We start from the raw sequence: 9898 nt of genomic DNA, 5'->3' as shown, positions 1-9898 counted from the left end.
AAAAAACTGCCGACCAGAGGGAGGGAGGGATGGAGGGTGTCAGGGAGCCCCTGGGGCTCACAAAAAATGGCATTTCATTACATTTTATGCTGGTTTTCTGTGGGAGAGCCCTGTCGGCTCCCTGAAGCTAACTACCCAAAGATAAAGAGAAACAGGGACATACCCAGGAGGCGGTAGCACAGCAGGTCTCAAGACGAGGATGGCACAGATGGCTGTGACAGATGCCCTAAGGCAATGCAAGGCTGGAGAGGGCCCGGAACTTTCACGAGATATCTGGCGGCTAGAACTCTGTTCGACCTCCAAAACCCCCATGCCTGAATGTCAATCCAGGACATATTCCCCCAAAACAGCCGCTAGAGCAGCATACTCCCTAAACTCATTGACACGAAGGTACACGGCAGGCTGGCTAGACTTAATGATGCAGTGGACAACATGAGACACACGAGCCCTGAAACAGGGAACCAGGGAAAACAGATCCACCCAAAGCACATCCACCGTCACAGAATCAGTGGCCTGCAGGTAGCAATGGAAACAGCACCTAATGCACAACCAAGCATCCATCCTCAATGGACCCCTCCGGAAGCCCGCCATCTCATTCTTAGCCAGAAAACAAAAAGGTTGCAAACAAAGAAAATGACCTCCAGGACCAAATGAACAAAAGCCCCAGCGCCGGAGTAGAGCATGAACAGAGCTAGAGTAGAGGTGCCATAGGCACAATCATAGGATACTGTATAAATATCAGAGGTCCACGGTTGTTCAACACACTCCCAGCAAGAATTAGAAATATTGCTGGAACAAAGGTGGAAGTATTCAAGGGGCACTTAGATAAATTCTTGCAAGAAGTGCCGAACCAACCAGGCAGTAGTGGATATGTGGACCTGTGGACCGCTCCAAGCAACAGCCTGTTGGACCAAGTTATCACAAGTCGAGTCTGATCTCAGGAAGTAGAACAACACCCAGAACCCTCTCTAGGTATGCTCCAGGTATGCCCCAAACTACATGAACCACCTGGCTGTGAATCCCCTATCCTTCACTGTCAATCATTTAGCCAGGAAAATGGAAAACTGAAGCCTCTGAATGGGAAAGGGAGGGTCTAAAGAGACACCAAGGATCCAGCAGAAATTTTTTTTCATTGCATTCAATGCTGGTTTTTCTGAAAAGGCCCATAAGGTAGCTCCTTGTTGCTATGTCGCCATGGAGAACAAAACAAAAGAGAAACTTACCAGAGGTGGAATAGAGCAGCAGAAAGTAACCTGTGTACGTGGAAATCAGAATACCTGGAGAGGGTTTCGGGAGTTCTATTCCCCGAGTCTGACCTGGGGCCAGGCTTGACTTGTGATAACTTAGTCCTAATAACAGCAACAAGTTAACTGCCCCAAATCCACACAAGCCCAGCATGGACCAGGCATGTTCATGAGGTACTGAGCTGCAAGTACACTACTGGATCTCCAAAACCCCAGAGCCCAAATATCTACATAGGACATATTGAAAAAACACCATGGACAGAGCCACAAACTGATGATCATGGGCCCAAGGACAGACTGCAGGCGGGCTAAACTTGAAGATAATGCACATGAACTGGGGTTTTTGAACAATGGACTAGGGACACCGGATCCACAAAGATTCAATAGAGTTCCAGTTTTGGTTCTAGTATGGAACTAAAGGTGTGGAGGTAATAGCGAACTGGCACAACCAGTCAACAAAATATGCACTCCCAGTTGAACAAATGAGACATGAAATCATCAAAGGGACCCACCAGAAACCAGTAGGTACATTCTAGTCTGAAAGGAAAAAGGTTGTAAATGAAGAAATCGACCACCAGGATTAAAAGAACAAAAAACAGAGCTTTGAAAAGGCAATCACAGACCAAAGGCGCACACTTGTGAAATGGATGCGATGAAACTTTGACACTGAATGACAACAGCAGCAGCTCCGCTAACGCAAAAGATACAAGGCAACAGAATTTGCAGAAGACGATTCACAAACAACCACAATAAAAAAACAAAAAGAGAGAGGATCACCGACACAGAAGGTCACATAAAGCCTGCACCTGAAAGACTCGGCAGCAATGAAAGAGAACCAGAGTTAACAGTACAGTGCCTGAAGCCAAACCCTACCCAGAGGACACACCACTCAGGCAAAGTTTAAACTCTTACACACTTGATCAAGCCAGCAATGGGTGACTTGGAGACTGCCACCAGCTGAAAATGTGCATCCAGGCATAACAGTGATGCAGGAGGATGGGAAGGGGTAGCAGACTGAGAATGCCAGGCCAGGCCTAATCAGGTCTGAACCTGTGACTGAACATATTGGGACTTTCACCAATCCACTGAAATCTGAACGAGGCAAACAGGGAGAGAACTAGATCCCTGGCTTACAAACATGCAGACTGACTGGTTGGATGACCAAATCAGCCACCCATTGAGCAAGCCCAGAAGCAGAACTGCAACCAGTGAAAAGGTGAAACACACCCCACATTATTAAAAGGCTGAGGAGCCAAAAGAAGCCAGAGGGGAGGATTAGAAAAGCAAGCGAGAACTCTCCAACGTAAACAACCAGAACCTGGGAAAGAAAACTGGGATGGCCAAAGGCCAGCTCCTAAAAATAGAAAACAAACCAAAGAGACCACCCAGAAGGGCTAAAACCAAGATCGCAGGATCAGACAGACTCAAGTAGGAAAAGCAGCATAACAGGAACCCACTAAGAATGTAAGAAAAATCTGCCAAGCATCCAACCCACATGGATGCGCCCAAAACACTATGCATGTTAGTTGCTTTACAAGAATGTAAAAACATCAGTGCTATGTACTCTCATAAACCAATGTACCTTCTTGTATATAAATAAATAAATAAATAAGCTTGCAAAGACCAAACAGAACTACAGAGAAGCTAGACCCAGACTAAGGACACACAACAAGAATACTACTACCTGGTGGGCCAAAATGCTGAGAAGCCAATAAGGAAACACCCAGGCCAGCTTCCACAACACAGCATTGTCAAGAGATAAACTGTGAGAAAAGGCACCACAATAAGTGACAACATGAACTCACAACAGGAAAAGGTGAGGACTGAACCTCCACTCCTTTAAAACAAGGACAAAACCCAACAATGAAACAGCTACCACCCAAAACACAAGTGGGGAAATGAGGGACAAACCCTCATAGCTTTGGTACCCTAGGGAAAGGTACCAAATCCAAACCGAATATGAACAGCTCGTCAGCAAAGGAAGCCACCAAGAACTAGGACACAGCTGCTTGTGCCGCGACCATAGAAACAAGAACCAAGAACCCTGCTATACAATATAGCCCAAAACCAGAAAAAAGTAAGAGGTAAGAACCAAGCAACCCAAAGAAACAGAGGCACCAACAACCACCATAGGAAAAAGGGGTGCATAAGAACTGTTGAAGAACTGAACTATGCATCAATTCCCCTCTCACCCTTCCTAATGACACCCAGAAACAAACAAGGAGAGGATCAACTGAGGAACCAGCCCAACCACCATAAAGGACACAAAAGCACATCCCTATGACAGGGAAGAGTCATGTGTTGAAAAGGATGCTTCATACAGTGAGTATGATAGCCTTGAAAACTTAAGTAGAAAGAACATGAAGCAAAAACCTCCCTGCAGAAGGTAGGAAGGATCAGCGGGAGACAGAGCACCCAAAGAACCCACCCTTGGGCTCCTCCTCGGTCATGGAAATCCAAAAAGCAAAGAAACTGGGACAGCTATGAACTGACAGATACTGTAGACAGAAAAGTGTCTCCCCAGAAGGAAGGAACTGAGCCTCAAACTACACCCCTCAGAGAAACTGAATGCAGCAGAATCCCAGCGAGAAACATCAGCTCAACTACTGTACCTTTGCCGTCAAACAAACATGGAAAGGGCAGCCTTTGGGAAAGCTGAGCAAATACCCTAGAAAACTCAAAGAAAAAGGGAAGCCAGTAAAATACAACAGCCACCACCTTCTAGATTCCCCTCCGCCCCCAACCCTGGAAAATGGCAGTGCCAGTAATAAACAACCACAGCAAAGAAAGATGCCAATGTGACCACAGATACAAAGACATCAGTAAACAGAGATGCTATGATGACAAAAATTGCATGTCCTGGGGTGGAAGGAATAGACCACTCACAGGAAATAGTAATGAATAAACAGAATGCAAGAAGATTGATGGCCATCCTACAAACTTGCACCACAGCAAGTGCAGAATCAGAAGGCCAGACCAAGCAAGACCTCTAAAACAAGTTTTTTTTGTTGGGTCCTAAATGAATTACTAAGCAGGCACAGGCAACTCCTGTGCCTAATTACTAGGCACAGGAGTTGCTACTGAATATCATAGATGCCGAACACAGCCTAGATGAATAAATAAGCAGCTTAGAAGGCAATAACACCATGTCTTTAAAAAGTGAGTGTGAGCACCCTCTACTACTACTACTACCTTAAAGGAAGGAAACTTCGACTGTCACCATTGTTAAAGTCTCGCTGAGGAGTCAAAGACCCTTGTATAGCCCCGGGAGCACTAAAGTGTTAATTAAAGGCTTTGCACCTTCCTCAAGAAGATGGCCTTTCAGAGCCAGCCACCTAAACCCACCAGGAAAGAGAACCCTGGCTGGCCAGAGGTAATATAAGAAAACATATTGTTACTCTAGGCAAAACAATCTAAGGTGAACAGTTAATCCATATTCATATGGTCCATATGTCCATACAAGAAGTGAGGCAAGAACCACATGCAAGTGAAGCATATGCATGTGAAGCAAATAATAAAGTACATAATGAGTACACATTCCCTAGGACAAAGAACCAAGTGCAGGAATGCCCAAAACTTTTTCTGAATAACCAGGAAAAGAGCATTAAGCAGGAATAAGGATTGTAACTGTGATGTCGTGATGTATCACACCAGGCAAAATGACTAGACAGTCGAGGTTAGGGGATTGAAGAGCTAGGGGCATGGTTTCCTGGTAACACAGGTAGAACTAACAAGTGAACTATTTGATGAACAGAGAGTTTGTTCGGTTCATGGTCTCGTCTTCTCATTTTCTATGCTTTATCTATCTCGCTGATTGTCCATCTTGTATCACTCACCTTTCTGTTAGCTTTTTTGGTTTGTGTAATCTAGTTTCCTCTGCTCCTTGCACCTCTGTAAAGGGGGGGGGGGGAAACAAGGCCTGTGGTCCCCAGTAGGTTGATAATTACGTGGCAAGTGCTGTGTGTAGATTGAATTGGGGAGCAATCCAGGTAGCTAACAACAACCAACCTTTGAGCCCTCCCAGAGAAGTGTGATTAATAGCAAGTTTGATCTTATGGATTACAGTGCAGTATTAAAACATGATGACAAAGGGGAAAACCTCATTACAGAAAATAAAAATCTCTTTGGCATAAATTATGCTGAACAAAATTTGTTCTTGGCATATCTACTTCAGTTACTAATAACATAACAAGCAAATGCAGCATGTATTAATAAGGAAAATAATCAAACAGATTGCTAAAATCTGTAACTTTAACGTGTTTTACATGTTGCAAAAGCACCATATATCCTGTAATTGAATTTTATCATATACTCTATTACTCCACTATTACAAATGTAGGCTTGTGTTTCTACATACCCATCTATAAATATTCTTCACAACTTACTTGTGATAACAGCATGTAAATATATACAGTAATTGCAATATAACATCTCGCCCCCAACTAGAATTACTCTAACATCTCGCCCCCAACTAGAATTACTCTATCTCCTTATCACCTTATTTATAAGTATTTATTATGTAATTTAATTACTGTATACATCTATCTTATTTGTAAACAACGTTTAAGAGTTGTATGTACGAACATGGGATCTATTTGATAGGCATTGTTTGATGTGTAGTCTACCCCCTCCTCTACATTGCATACAGAGTTTGAGCATGTTAATCTAATGTGAGAGTTGGTACACCAGTGAGCTACTGAAGACTGCTGTTGTCCATAGACAGAGTTAAACAACAATTGTCATCATACATAACTACTGTAGTGACTTTTGACTATCCATGCTTATTAAAAACTGGTCTAAAATACTGTACTAATTTCATTTACTGTCAGTCTTCCTGCTGGATTATATTTTACATGTCATTTTTCATACATACATTTTTTATTCTATATCAAATTTACAATTTGCTTCAAATATTTGTGGGAAGGTGTTGCGCTGAACTCATGTAGACCAAAAAACTGCAGATTATTGTGGTACATGGCACCACGTACGTGTTTCATAAAAGAATTAGTGCTATGAACAACATTTGTAACAAATTATCTACAAAATTATTATTAGCGTCCTTGACATAAGAGGACGATGTATAGGAGCTACAGGAGATAAGTATAAATGCCATCTTAGAGAATGAGGTTACGGTGTGTACGTTTGTTTGCCTGACCAAACATTTGAACTATAATTTGATGTAATGCAGCTGTCTCACCTTTCACCATATGCTAACTTTTTATTAGAAATAAACCAGAAACTATGGTGATCAACAAAAGTAAGTAATGCATTTCTGTAACACTGTCAGATAATGTCAGGTAGATAATGGCAACAATCTGTTAGCTTTGTTTCCATTTAACTAGTGAACAAAATCAACTAGTGAATAAAATTTGATAAGAAAGGTCTAGGACAGATCATCAAGTTATTGTCCAAAAAATCTGGTTGTGTGTTACACTTGAGATGTTACCCCTCAAGAGGTTGCAGTGATGCCATCTACAATATTATCGCTTATATTTACTGTGCTCAAAACAATGTGTGGTAATGTTTTCAAGTATAGATGATAATATACATACAAATCTCTAAAAATTAAATTAACAAAATAACTATACTGTACAGTTATTATTTTCAATGAACAAACAATATATTCCAGTCTGAAGGAGAGAAGCTGTAATGTTTCACTGAAACAAAATAATACTAATAGACATTCATAAAAGCTCTATAGAACTTTACCACAACTTTCCATTAATGTTAACTTTTAAAGTGCAGCTGGAAAACATCATCAAGGCAAATGGGGGGTGACCTTCGAAAAGCTGCCGGCTTCCTGTTATTGTCGAGGCCAAGGTTGAAGGCCATACCTCCCTGTAACTCCCCCCCCCCCTCTAATGATTACAAAGCTAGCAGATGAGGAGTCACAGTAATGTGGCTGAAGATATGATGACCAAACCACACACTATCAGAAGATGAAGAAATGAAGACGTTTCGGTCCATCTTGGACCATTATCAAGTCATGAGTTGACTTATAATGGTCCAGGACGAACCAAAACAACATTGTTTCTTCCTTTTCTGATGTGTGCTTTGGTCATCATTACAAAGCTTCTTGTTGCATGATAGATACCCAAGGATGAGGTGAAGGTGAAGCACCTCACTTATAGGTCCACTGTATCTTGCCAGTCTACTGTTTGCATGATGTTATATAGTAGACGATGTATAGGAGCTACAGGTAAGTAGCTGTATCAAAATGAATGTAATGGCTGGGGCAGTATGTTGTATGTTCCATTGTGTTCTGGAAGTTGGCAGAATACAGAGAATTTAGTACTAGTTGGCTATTGACACATGGCTTGGTTGCTTGATGTATAGTGCCTCACTGATGTCCAGTCTCCTGTTGTTCACTATCTGTAGATTATTTTTGTAGTAATAGCTTTGGTAAAACAATTTTTTTTTTACCAAAAGTTATTATCAAAGAATTGTGTAATAATTTTGGGTAAAACCAAAATAATTGATAGATACAGCGACAACAGAAGACTGCACATCTGCGAGGCACATCACACAAACCATGTATCAATAGCCAACTAGCATCAATTACACTCTGCCAACTTCCAGAACACAACAGAGCATACAACACTGCACCAGCCATCATGCAAACACGATATTGACAAGATACAATGGACCCCATAAGTGAGGTGCTTCACCTTCACCTTATCCTCGGGGTATATATCATGCATCAAGAAGCTTTGTAAATCATTTGAGCTTTGCTTTGACAAGGTTAACGAGACTTAACGAAATGCATCTCTTAGCATCAGGAGAAATTAAACTATAAAAAATGAATTTTGGATAGTTAACTTTTTAAACCTGCCTACTCAAGTGATGAAAATGTAAGGAAAATAGAGAAGATTTGCACTAGAATCATTGATCTCACCCTTTCGGTTGCACACACACACATATATTATATATATATATATATATATTATATATATATATATATAATATATATATATATATATATATAATATATATATATATATATATATACTGTATATAATATGTTTTGTATTTGTATTATATATAGGCTGCTTTGTATGTCTTGTAACCTTTAAATAAACAATAATGCAAAAAAACAAAATAAAAGGAAGGGGGTGGTAGGAGAAAAGCACACACAAACTGCGTTGGAGGGGACCTACATTCCCTCTAATGCATTATGTGTGGTTTCCTCTGAGGCTAAGGGTCGCCCCTTCTTCCAGCCAGAGGTGGTACTCCCTCCCTTAAAAAAAAAAAAAAAAAATTATATATATATTATGTATGAATGTGCATCACCCATATACATGATGCAGTCTGTAATATACAGTACATCAGCACAATACAGTATACAAAAATTATTACAAAAATTATGTCAATGAGTACTGCAGTACAATGCACAATTTTTCAACATATTCAACATAAAACAACACCACCAAGCAATATCTCCCAATTAAAGCTAAAGCATCAGTAATTATAATGTACTGTATTAGTATTTCCAACATGGCAACATTACCACACTTGCCATGAAACATGGCCTATGCTGCACTCCTGCATCCCACAGTATACGCCATGTTGTAGATTACACACCCAGTTGGCTGAGAGGATTCAAAATTATGTGGCAACTTTAAAGATACATTAACGATATCATCCGTTAAAAAATCAGAAAAAAAGTTTCAATAATATTCATTACTCCCTATTTTTTTTCTAAGGCCTTTTCATACATTTCTCTCAGCAAAATGAGTGCAAAATCATTTTTAGACTCTATGGCTGAGACTAACATCAATTACTTATAATAAACAAAAAAACAATGTGGGACAACATTTCCCGGGAACTTAGGCATTTAGGTTAGCAGTTGTTTGCAGAGGACTGCCAACTGATCCAATGTGGCACATGAATCACACTATGGTGGGATGGATAGCTTGGTACTCAATGCACATGTACCCATGACAAGAAATTAAGATATTCCACAAAACTCTGAATGTGAATGATAAAAAAAACAAAAGAACCTTCGAACATCAAGACTAGAGCCCATTTAAAATACTGTTTTCATGATTGTAACATGAATTTGAACATTTACTATGAACTCAAGTGCTCTATAGTATTAAAATAACTTAACAAATTTATAATTGAATATTCTTCAAATAACTCAAGAAGATTAACATTGCTGTTTCAACAGTAGTAACTCACTAAGTATGACACCGGGAATACTTTATAACTGAGTACTTTATTCCTGATAAGTAGGCATCATAATTATGATCAAACGATCCTACACAATTAGCTGTCGGTACTTAAACAGATCTTCGTTAATAAAATACACAAACCTAGACGAAAAGTTAATCAAGATCATATAGTAAAACCTGCCAATTGCTCTTCCTTTGTATTAGAAATTTAAATCTCTATTGGCACCTGGCGAGTTCCACATATCCTGTGGACATATAATTGCTGAATTAGACAGCTTAAAAATACAAAAGTGTTTCCATAAAATATCAAACCTGGCAAAAAAAAAAAAAAAAAAAAAAATGCCATTAATCTTGGAAGTACAGTATGAGATTTTCAAGGTAGATAAATAGCTTCTGCTGCTCCCAGAGGAATTACCCTCTGGTGGTCTTGACTGACCAAATAGCCTCCTCAGGCAGCAATGTTACATCAGAAGTACCATT

The sequence above is a fragment of the Procambarus clarkii genome, chromosome 64, assembly GCF_040958095.1.
Source record: "Procambarus clarkii isolate CNS0578487 chromosome 64, FALCON_Pclarkii_2.0, whole genome shotgun sequence".
NCBI lineage: Eukaryota > Metazoa > Arthropoda > Malacostraca > Decapoda > Cambaridae > Procambarus > Procambarus clarkii.
This window is presented reverse-complemented; position numbering follows the sequence as displayed.